The following is a 12675-nucleotide window of genomic DNA, read 5'->3' as shown; positions in this document are numbered from 1 at the left end:
TTCCTATTGATTATCTTTTACTTTGTTCCTGGTTGGAATGCCCATCAATGTCAACGTGGAGTTCACTTTTAGTTCTGTTTATTTATTTTTATTTTACTAACACCCATTTGCTTTTAACCCCCTCACATGTTGTGTTGTTGTAAACTTACTCTTTCAAATAAATACTCATCTAACCCTCTGGAAACCAGCGTTTGGACTGTTTTTGTGTTGCTCCTCACCTACTTCAGACAGCCGGGACATAACAACGTTTTGTGGACTAAAGGCTTTTCTATGACGTTTTTAGAGCGACATGCTATACTATGAGAACCTTACCATAGTGTTTTTCACGGCCTCCTTTACATTATTTCATCATATGGCAAATTTTTGCAACATGTTGAAAAAACGCTTTTTTTTCGACATAGTATACGATGGCGTTTTTTTGCGCCAAAATTCATGATGATTTTTTTTTCTTTTTTTTAAAGAAAACCTTTCTGGAGTGTTTTTGACGGCCTCCTTTACATTATTTCATCATATGGCACGTTTTTACATGTTTGAAAAATCACATTTTTTTTTTCGACATAGTAAAGTAAGGCGTTTTTTTTGCGCCAAATTTCATGATGATTGTTTTTTTTTCAAAGAAAACCTTTCTGAAGTGTTTTTCACGGCCTCCTTTACATTATTTCATCATATGGCACGTTTTTACAACATGTTTGAAAAATCGCCTTTTTTTTCGACATAGTATAGTAAGGCGTTTTTTTTTGCGCCAAAATTCATGATGATTTTTTTTCAAAGAAAACCTTTCTGGAGTGTTTTTCACGGCCTCCTTTACATTATTTCATCATATGGCACGTTTTCACAACATGTTTGAAAAATTGCATTTTTTTTCGACATAGTATAGTAAGGCGTTTTTTTTTTGCGCCAAATTCATGATGAATTTTTTTTTAAAAGAAAACCTTTAGGAGTGTTTTTCATGGCCTCCTTTACATTATTTCATCATATGGCACGTTTTTACAACATGTTTGAAAAATCGCATTTTTTTTCGACATAGTATAGTAAGGCGTTTTTTTTGCACCAAAATTCATGATTTTTTTTTCAAAGAAAACTTTTCTGGAGTGTTTTTCATGGCCTCCTTTCCATTATTTTATCATATGGCACGTTTTTACAACATGTTTGAAAAATCGCATTTTTTTCGACATAGTATAGAAAGGCGTTTTTTTTGCGCCAAAATTCATGATGTTTTTTTTTTCTTTTTTTTAAAGAAAACCTTTCTGGAGTGTTTTTCACTGCCTCCTTTACATTATTTCATCATATGGCACATTTTTACAACATGTTTGAAAAATCGCCTTTTTTTTCGACATAGTATAGTAAGGCGTTTTTTTTTGCGTCAAAATTCATGATGATTTTTTTTTTAAAAGAAAACCTTTAGGAGTGTTTTTCATGGCCTCCTTTACATTATTTCATCATATGGCACGTTTTTACAACATGTTTGAAAAATCGCATTTTTTTTCGACATAGTATAGTAAGGCGTTTTTTTTTGCGTCAAAATTCATGATGATTTTTTTTCAAAGAAAACCTTTCTGGAGTGTTTTTCACGGCCTCCTTTACATTATTTCATCATATGGCACGTTTTCACAACATGTTTGAAAAATCACATTTTTTTTCGACATAGTATAGTAAGGCATTTTTTTGCGCCAAATTCATGATGATTTTTTTTTTTTAAAGAAAACCTTTAGGAGTGTTTTTCATGGCCTCCTTTACATTATTTCATCATATGGCACGTTTTTACAACATGTTTGAAAAACCGCATTTTTTTTCGACATGGTATAGTAAGGCGTTTTTTTGCGCCAAAATTCATAATCATTGTTGTTCTCAAAGAAGATCTTCTTGGAGTGTTTTTCACAGCCTCTTTACATTATTTCATCATATGGCACGCTTTTACAACATGTTTGAAAAATCGCATTTTTTTCGACAGTATAGTAAGGCGTTTTTTTGCGCCAAAATTCATGATGATTTTTTTTTTTTTTAAAGAAAACCTTTCTGGAGTGTTTTTCACGGCCTCCTTTACATTATTTCATTATCTGGCACGTTTTTACAACATGTTTGAAAAATCGCATTTTTTTTTTCGACATAGTATAGTAAACCGTTTTTTTTGCGCCAAAGTTCATGATGATTTTTTTTTCAAAGAAAACCTTTCTGGAGTATTTTTCACGGCCTCCTTTACATTATTTCATCATATGGCATGTTGTTACAACATGTTTGAAAAATCGCCTTTTTTTTCGACATAGTATAGTAAGGCGTTTTTTTGCGCCAAAATTCATGATGATTTTTTTTTTCCAAAGAAAACCGTTCTGGAGTGTTTTTCACGGCCTCCTTTACATTATTTCATCATATGGCACGTTTTTACAACATGTTTGAAAAATCGCATTTTTTTCGACAGTATAGTAAGGCGTTTTTTTTGCACCAAAATTCATGATTTTTTTTTTCAAAGAAAACCTTTCTGGAGTGTTTTTCTCGGCCTCCTTTACATTATTTCATCATATGGCACGTTTTCACAACATGTTTGAAAAATCACATTTTTTTTCGACATAGTATAGTAAGGTGGGTTTTTTTGCGTCAAAATTCATAATGATTTTTTTTTTCAAAGAATACCTTTCTGGAGTGTTTTTCACGGCCTTCTTCACATTATTTCATCATATGGCACGTTTTTACAACATGTTTGAAAAATCGCCTTTTTTTTCGCCATAGTATAGTAAGGCGTTTTTTTGCGCCAAATTCATGATGATTTTTTTTTTTTTTTAAAGAAAACCTTTAGGAGTGGTTTTCATGGCCTCCTTTACATTATTTCATCATATGGCACGTTTTTACAACATGTTTGAAAAATCGCATTTTTTTTCGACATAGTATAGTAAGGCGTTTTTTTGCGCCAAAATTCATGATGATTTTTTTTTCCAAAGAAAACCGTTCTGGAGTGTTCTTCACGGCCTCCTTTACATTATTTCATCATGTGGCACGTTTTTACAATATGTTTGAAAAATCGCATTTTTTTTTTCGACATAGTATAGTAAAGCGTTTTTTTTGCGCCAAATTTCATGATGATCGTTTTTTTTTTTAAAGAAAACCTTTCTGGAGTGTTTTTCACGGCCTCCTTTACATTATTTCATCATATGGCACGTTTTTACAACATGTTTGAAAAATCGCATTTTTTTTCGACATAGTATAGTAAGGCGTTTTTTTTGCGCCAAAATTCATGATGATTTTTTTTTTCAAAGAAAACCGTTCTGGAGTGTTTTTCACGGCCTCCTTTACATTATTTCATCATATGGCACGTTTTTACAACATGTTTGAAAAATCGCATTTTTTTTTCGACATAGTATAGTAAGGCGTTTTTTTTGCGTCAAAGTTCATGATGATTTTTTTTTCAAAGAAAACCTTTCTGGAGTGTTTTTCACGGCCTCCTTTACATTATTTCATCATATGGCACGTTTTTACAACATGTTTGAAAAATCGCCTTTTTTTTCGACATAGTATAGTAAGGCGTTTTTTTGCGCCAAAATTCATGATGATTTTTTTTTTCAAAGAAAACCGTTCTGGAGTGTTTTTCACGGCCTCCTTTACATTATTTCATCATATGGCACATTTTTACAACATGTTTGAAAAATCGCCTTTTTTTTCGACATAGTATAGTAAGGCGGTTTTTTTTGCGTCAAAATTCATGATGATTTTTTTTCAAAGAAAACCTTTCTGGAGTGTTTTTCACGGCCTCCTTTACATTATTTCATCATATGGCACGTTTTCACAACATGTTTGAAAAATTGCATTTTTTTTCGACATAGTATAGTAAGGCATTTTTTTGCGCCAAAATTCATGATGATTTTTTTTTTTAAAGAAAACCTTTAGGAGTGTTTTTCATGGCCTCCTTTACATTATTTCATCATATGGCACGTTTTTACAACATGTTTGAAAAACCGCATTTTTTTTCGACATGGTATAGTAAGGCGTTTTTTTGCGCCAAAATTCATAATCATTGTTGTTCTCAAAGAAGATCTTCTTGGAGTGTTTTTCACAGCCTCCTTTACATTATTTCATCATATGGCACGCTTTTACAACATGTTTGAAAAATCGCATTTTTTTCGACATAGTATAGTAAGGCGTTTTTTTGCGCCAAAATTCATGATGATTTTTTTTTTTTTAAAGAAAACCTTTCTGGAGTGTTTTTCACGGCCTCCTTTACATTATTTCATCATATGGCACGTTTTTACAGCATGTTTGAAAAATTGCATTTTTTTTCGACATAGTATAGTAAGGCGTTTTTTTTTGCGCCAAAATTCATGATGATTTTTTTTCTCAAAGAAAACCATTCTGGAGTGTTTTTCACGGCCTCCTTTACATTATTTCATCATATGGCACGTTTTTACAACATGTTTGAAAAATCACATTTTTTTTCGACATAGTATAGTAAGGCGTTTTTTTTGCGCCAAAATTCATGATGATTTTTTTTTCAAAGAAAACCTTTCTGGAGTGTTTTTCACGGCCTCCTTTACAATATTTCATCATATGGCATGTTTTTACAACATGTTTGAAAAATCGCATTTTTTTCGACATAGTATAGTAAGGCGTTTTTTTTTGCGCCAAAATTCATGATGATTTTTTTTCTCCAAAGAAAACCATTCTGGAGTGTTTTTCACGGCCTCCTTTACATTATTTCATCATATGGCACGTTTTTACAACATGTTTGAAAAATCAAATTTTTTTTCGACATAGTATAGTAAGGCGTTTTTTTTTGCGCCAAAATTCATGATGAATTTTTTTTCAAAGAAAACCTTTCTGGAGTGTTTTTCACGGCCTCCTTTACATTATTTCATCATATGGCATGTTTTTACAACATGTTTGAAAAATCGCATTTTTTTTCGACATAGTATAGTAAGGCGTTTTTTTGCGCCAAAATTCATGATGATTTTTTTTCAAAGAAAACCGTTCTGGAGTGTTTTTCACAGGCCTCCTTTACATTATTTCATCATATGGCACGCTTTTACAACATGTTTGAAAAATCGCATTTTTTTTCGACAAGTATAGTAAGGCGTTTTTTTGTGCCAAAATTCATGATGATTTTTTTTTTTTTAAAGAAAACCTTTCTGGAGTGTTTTTCACGGCCTCCTTTACATTATTTCATCATATGGCAAGTTTTTACAACATGTTTGAAAAATCGCCTTTTTTTTCGACATAGTATAGTAAGGCGTTTTTTTTTGCGTCAAAATTCATGATGATTTTTTTTTCAAAGAAAACCTTTAGGAGTGTTTTTCATGGCCTCCTTTACATTATTTCATCATATGGCACGTTTTTACAACATGTTTGAAAAATCACATTTTTTTTCGACATAGTATAGTAAGGCGTTTTTTTTTGCGCCAAAATTCATGATGATTTTTTTTTCAAAGAAAACCTTTCTGGAGTGTTTTTCACGGCCTCCTTTACAATATTTCATCATATGGCATGTTTTTACAACATGTTTGAAAAATCGCATTTTTTTCGACATAGTATAGTAAGGCGTTTTTTTGCGCCAAAATTCATGATGATTTTTTTTCAAAGAAAACCGTTCTGGAGTGTTTTTCACAGCCTCCTTTACATTATTTCATCATATGGCACGCTTTTACAACATGTTTGAAAAATCGCATGTTTTTTCGACATAGTATAGTAAGGCGTTTTTTTTGCGCCAAAATTCATGATGATTTTTTTTTTTTCAAAGAAAACCTTTCTGGAGTGTTTTTCACGGCCTCCTTTACATTATTTCATCATATGGCACGTTTTCACAACATGTTTGAAAAATTGCATTTTTTTTCGACATAGTATAGTAAGGCATTTTTTTGCGCCAAATTCATGATGATTTTTTTTTTTTAAAGAAAACCTTTAGGAGTGTTTTTCATGGCCTCCTTTACATTATTTCATCATATGGCACGTTTTTACAACATGTTTGAAAAATCGCCTTTTTTTTCGACATAGTATAGTAAGGCGTTTTTTTTTGCGCCAAAATTCATGATGATTTTTTTTCTCCAAAGAAAACCATTCTGGAGTGTTTTTCACGGCCTCCTTTACATTATTTCATCATATGGCACGTTTTTACAACATGTTTGAAAAATCGCCTTTTTTTTCGACATAGTATAGTAAGGCGTTTTTTTTTGCGCCAAAATTCATGATGATTTTTTTTCTCAAAGAAAACCATTCTGGAGTGTTTTTCACGGCCTCCTTTACATTATTTCATCATATGGCACGTTTTTACAACATGTTTGAAAAATCACATTTTTTTTCGACATAGTATAGTAAGGCGTTTTTTTTTGCGCCAAAATTCATGATGATTTTTTTTTCAAAGAAAACCTTTCTGGAGTGTTTTTCACGGCCTCCTTTACAATATTTCATCATATGGCATGTTTTTACAACATGTTTGAAAAATCGCATTTTTTTCGACATAGTATAGTAAGGCGTTTTTTTGCGCCAAAATTCATGATGATTTTTTTTCACAGAAAACCGTTCTGGAGTGTTTTTCACGGCCTCCTTTACATTATTTCATCATATGGCACGTTTTTACAACATGTTTGAAAAATCGCCTTTTTTTTCGACATAGTATAGTAAGGCGTTTTTTTTGCGCCAAAATTCATGATGATTTTTTTTTCAAAGAAAACCTTTCTGGAGTGTTTTTCACGGGCCTCCTTTACATTATTTCATTATCTGGCACGTTTTTAGCACGACATGCTAAACTACGACGTTTTTAGAGCGACATGCTATACTATGAACTACAGGCCATACTATGTTATTCTTGAAAAGTATACTATACTTTGACATTTTCTGAACTACGTCCTATACTATGGCATTATACACAGAGTGCTTTGGTTACATGTTGATTTATAATCTAGATTTTTTTCTGTTTTGTTTTTTGACGGGATTACCACAGACCTGACTGTGAACACTGTTGACACCCACCTGAGGGAGATGCTGCCTAAGATCTCAAGGCTGCTTGGTCGTGGTCTTTCTGGTCCTGCTCCAGAACGCCTTCATCAACTATGTCTTCTTTTGAAGAAGCCCTCAGATGCTGCAATCTCTGACCTTCAGGAGGAACTTCTACTTTCACTCTGTAACGAGACAGCGGTTATTTTAAAGACCCAGCTCCTGGAGGCTTTGAGTGAAAGTTTAACATCCATCAAAACGGAACTACAGACAGGTAAATCTGAGCTGTCGGTCAGTATTTCAAACCAAGTCCAACCCGGCTGCCCTAAAGCACGCTGTGGGTGAAACAGAAACTTCACTCTCCACATCACCGACGACATCGTCACACTCCAAAGCAGAGCACCTGTCTGCTGAACTTTTAAAAGTGGACTATAAATGTGAAGAATGTGAGCAGCAGCAGCCTGTGAGCAGCGGAACAGATGTGATCAGAAAGAAGTCATTTTCTTTTTGCTTTTCTTTCTGGTTGACTTGATTCTGTCAGATGCAGATGTTGGAGCTGATTCTGATCTTTCAGGATAAAAAGCTGCTTTTCCTTCACAGACTTTTCAGGAAATTATTCTCTCAAGTTTTCTCTGCTATTTATATTGTTATTATCTGTGATTATTTCATTATTTCTTTCTTGTAAAATAAAGTTTGAGGCATAAAGACTCATTTAGTTATTTTATTCCTGAAATCTTTGATGTAGCAGAATTAAACTTCCATTTTCCTTCTTGTACTTCTGATACTAGAACTAAACGTGTCTTCAACACGGATCATCTGGTTTTAATGAATAGGCAGCAACATCACAACAACAAATGAGACAATTTTCAACAAATTTATGAAACTGATGTCATTTAAAACTATCAGTCTGTTTTAGTGTCATATTAAAGCTGATTACTGACAACTAGAACATTAACGTTACTGTTTTAATCACATTTAAGTTTCCTGAATGTTACATTAATGTCAACCAGCCACAGTTTTATGAACTTAATGAACCACATTACAGGAACACAACACACTTCAGCTGTTTACATGAAACTCAGCACATTAGCTTGATGCTACGTTAGCTTAATGCTACGTTAGCTTAATGCTACGTTAGCTTTAATCAGGCTACGACTGAGCAGCTAGCTCGGTTAGCATCGCTAACATTAAAACTAATATTTACCAGATGCTAACTGGTCAACACAGACAGAAATAAACTCCACCAACATCTGGAGTGCATGGCACACATTACATCTGACACTAAAGCTGCATATAAAGTGCATTAAAAGCGGCACCGATACGAAAATAAACATTAACTTACCGAACTATCAGAGTCCTTTCAGTGTCTGCTGGTAGAATCAGCCGAAGGTAGAAAACTGGTTAAAACAAGCCAACGGGCAGGAAAACTGTCTGTGGAAAATGTTCTGCTGCTGCACCGATAAATAAACCAACAGTTATTATATCAGAATTAATCCAAACGAGGAGAGCAGAGTCTCTGCTGCCTCCTCCATAGGACCTGTCAATCATTCCAGACCAGACTGTCAATGAAGTAGTCCCACCCCCTGGCTTCGTAAAACTTTAACACTCTATAAAAAATCAGTATTGATTTATTTTAAGATCAGCCACCTGATCTCTCATTTTGACCATGAAAACTGACGAAAAAAAATTAGATCCAGTCTATGCACCGAACTCTGTTTGGCTCCACACTTCCTGATGACCACTTCCGGTCTCAGAAAATGAAAAAACGGACCTTTTTTCGTTTCTGTCTCTTACTAATTTTACTTTTTTGTTATTCTAAATATAAAACGAAAATCAAAGCATTTTAAAAAAAAATCGTATATCCCTGTTTGATCATGAAAAGGAAAAACGCCTTGTATTTCAATTTTAATTTTTGTATTTTAAAACGAAAATCAAATAACCAGTCCTTTTCTGTTTTTCAATACCCGTTTCAGAACTGAAAATCCAGTTACCAGATCCGTACACGGACCAAAAACCGATGTATGTTTTGATTTCTGGGGATTAAATGCACTTTTATTAGAATTAAATATGAGTTTCCCCTGAAAAGTGGTTATTTTCTACATGCAAATTCATCTTAGAAATAGAATAAACCAATGAATGTTTTGATTTTCTGCAAAAGAGACATATTTAGACAGAATATTAACATTAAATGCGATTTAAATGTAAATAAATATTATTTTCCCCTTAAAATTTCTCATTTCTGCATACAAACTTCAATTAGAAATGAAAAAAACAATGCAGATTTAGATTTTCCCTTTTAGCAGAAAATGTTGATAAACTTTTATTACAGAAAAGAGTTCAATTTTGACCTTTTTTTCCAGGAAAAAGTCCAATTTTGGCCTTTTTTGCAGAGGAAAAAATCAAATTTTGGCAATTCTTTTGCTGAAAGGAGTCCAGTTTTGTCTTAGAAATAGAAAAAAGAAAGAATCTTTTGATTTTTTTGCATGAGACACATATTTAGACAGAATATTGACATTCATTGCTTTTTAAATGTAAATAAATATAAGTTTCTTTTTTTAATTTCTCATTTTTACCTGCAAGCTTATAGTAGAAATAGAAAAAAACACAATGCATGTTTTATTTTCTGATGATTAAATGCATATTAAATATAAACAAATATGTTTCCTTTTAAAATTTCTCATTTCTAACTGTCTTAGAAATAGAAAAACTGTGCATATTTTGATTTCTGAAAATTAAATGCACATTAAATATCTAAATAAATAAGTTTCCTATTAAAAATGTTTTTTTCTCCATGCAAACTTCTATTAAAGTAGACAAAAAACATCAGATCTTCTCATTCATGAGGATTAAATGAACTTTAAATACATTAAATATGAGTTTCCTTTAAAAATTAGTCATTTCTGCATACAGATTTCTCTTAGAAACAGAATAAAGCAATGAATTTTTCAATATTCTGCAAAATGAGACACATATATAGATAAATATATTAAAATTAAATGCACTTTAAAGATAAATAAATACGAAATTCCTTGCAAAATTTTTCATTTCTTCATGCAAACTTCTATAAAAAGGAGAAAAACCGATGGATGTTGGAATTTCTGTCGATGAAATGCACTTTAAATAATAATAAATATGAGTTGTTTTTTTAAATTATCATTTCTTCATACAAACGTATAGAATAAGTAGAAAAAATGATTCATCTTTTGATTTCTGAGGATTAAATGCACTTTAAATATTAACAAATATGAATTTTGCTTTAAAAATTTTGCATTTCTTCATACAAACTCATCATAAGTAGAAAAATCAATGCATCTTTTGATTTCTGAGGATTAAATTGACTTTAAATATTAATAAATATGAGTTTCCTTTTCAGATTTCTAATTTCTTCAAACAAACTTGTCTTAAAAATAGAAAAACACACTGAATCTTCTTATTTCTGAAGATTAAATGCATGTTTAATATCTAAATAAATATGAATTTTCTATAAAAAAAAGTTCTTTTCTACATGCAAATTTCTCTTACAAACAAAATAAACCAATGCATATTTAGATTTTCTGCAAAATGAGACACATATTTAGACAGAATATTAACATGAATTGTGATTTAGATGTAAATAAAAACAACTTTCCTTTTAAAATTTCTCATTTCTTCATGCAAACTTCTGTTAGAAGTAGAAAAAACAATGCATGTTTTGATTTCTGTGGATTAAATTAACTTTAAATGCAAATAAATGTGAGTTTCCCCTGACAATGTATTATTTTCTACTTGCAAATTCATCTTAGAAATGGAAGAAACCCATGAATGTTTTGATTTTCTGCAGAGACACATATTTAGACAGAAAATTAACATGAAATGCGATTTAAATATGAATCTTTTGATTTCTGAGGATTAAACGCACTTGAAATATAATTAAATATGAATTTCCCCTTAAAATTTCTCATTTCTGCACATAAACTTCTCTTTGAAATAGAAAAAACTGATGCATATTTAGATTTTCTGCAAAATGAGACACATGTTTAGACAGAATTGATGCATCTTTTAATTTCTGAGGATTGCAAACTTCTCTTAAAAAACAAAAAAAAAAAAACATCTTTTGACCAAATTTCTAGCTTCAACTCCAACCTCTGCAGCTTAGAAATGAAATTAAACAATAAAAATGAGGATGCAAAGAAAGAAAAATGAAATAATGAGAAAGAAAAGATGCAAGAAGAGTTTAAAAACCAATCAGAGCTGTGATTCCTGCGATGACGAATGAATTCTTTATTATTCATTAAGAGCTGAAGCAGCACAAACGGACTTTATCGGCTTGTAACGGCGTCTTTCTGCGGATAAAGGCCTGGAAGAGGTCACGGTTTGTTAAACTAAATTAAAATGATACATTCCTGGAGAATTATGCTAATTATAATCCCCCAAAAAACGCCAACAAAAGGCGGCGACAAAAGCTCAGCAGCGCATCGACAATAAAAGCTTCCCTGAACGGAGAAAGAAGCAGCTCACAAATATTAGTTTCACTCCAACAGGTTGGAAAAAAAACCTTCCAGCTTGTAAAATACTTAATTATCATCTTTATCTCGCTGCGTGGCCTCGTTTTCCTCCTGCTGCTGCAAGAAAAAGTCCAATTCTGGCATTTTTTACAGAAAAAAGTTCAATTTTGGCCTTTTTTTGCAGAAAAGTATTCCACTGTGGCCTCTTTTCAGCAAAATTCTGGCCTCTTTGCAGAAAAAAGTCAAATTTTGGCCTTTTTTGCATTAAAGAGTCAAATGTTGGCCTTTTTATGAGGAAAAGAGTTCAATTTTATTTTTGTTTCTCAAGAGAAAATAATCCAATTTTTTAGCAAAAAAGTACAATTTTGACCTTTTTTGCAGAAAAAAGTCAATTTTTGGCCTTTTTATGGACACAATAGTTCAATTTTGGCCACTTTTTCCAGAAAAGTATTCAACTGTAGCCTCGTTTCAGCAAAAGTCTGGCCTCTTTTTGCAGAAAAAAAGTCAAATTTTGGCTTTTTTATGAGGAAAAGAGTCCAATTTTGTCCTTTTTTGCATTAAAGAGTCAAAATTTTGGTCTTTTTAAATAGAAAATAGTTCAGTTTTGGCCTTTTCTTTGCAGAAAAGAGTCAGATTTTTGGATTTTTTTGCAGAAAAAAGTCCAATTCTGGCCTTTTTGTACAGAAGACAGTCCAATTTTTGTCTTTTTTTCACGAGTTAAATTTTTTCCTTTTTTTTGCTTAAAAAAGGCCAATTCTGGCCTTTTTGTACAGAAAAGAGTCAAACTTTCGACTTGTGCAGAAAACAGCTAAATTTTGCCCTTTTTTGCAGAAAAAAAGTCAAATTTTGGCCTTTTTTTGCCAGAAAAAAACTCTAATTTTGGTCCTTTATTGCAGGAAAAAAGTCCAATTTTGGCCTTTTTTATGCAGACAAACTTCTAATGTTGGCCTTTTTTGCAGAAAAAATATAAAATTTGGCGCTTTTTTTGCTGAAAATAGTCCAATTTTGTCTTAGAAATAAAATAAACCACTGCATCTTTTGATTTTCTGCAAAATGAGACACATATACAGAATATTAACATGAATTGTGATTTAAAAGTAAGTAAACATGAGTGTTTCTTTCCAAATTTTTCATTCATACATGCAAACTTCAATTAGAGGAAGAAAAAAATATCAGATCTTCTGAGGATTAAATGAACTTTAAACAGAATAAATCTGAGTTTCCTTGAGTCCAAATTTGTCATTTTTTTGCAGCTCAATCAGCTAAAAATGCAGTTTTT

The sequence above is a fragment of the Amphiprion ocellaris genome, chromosome 6, assembly GCF_022539595.1.
Source record: "Amphiprion ocellaris isolate individual 3 ecotype Okinawa chromosome 6, ASM2253959v1, whole genome shotgun sequence".
Classification (NCBI taxonomy): Eukaryota; Metazoa; Chordata; class Actinopteri; family Pomacentridae; genus Amphiprion; species Amphiprion ocellaris.
Note: the sequence above shows the minus strand (reverse complement) of the source record.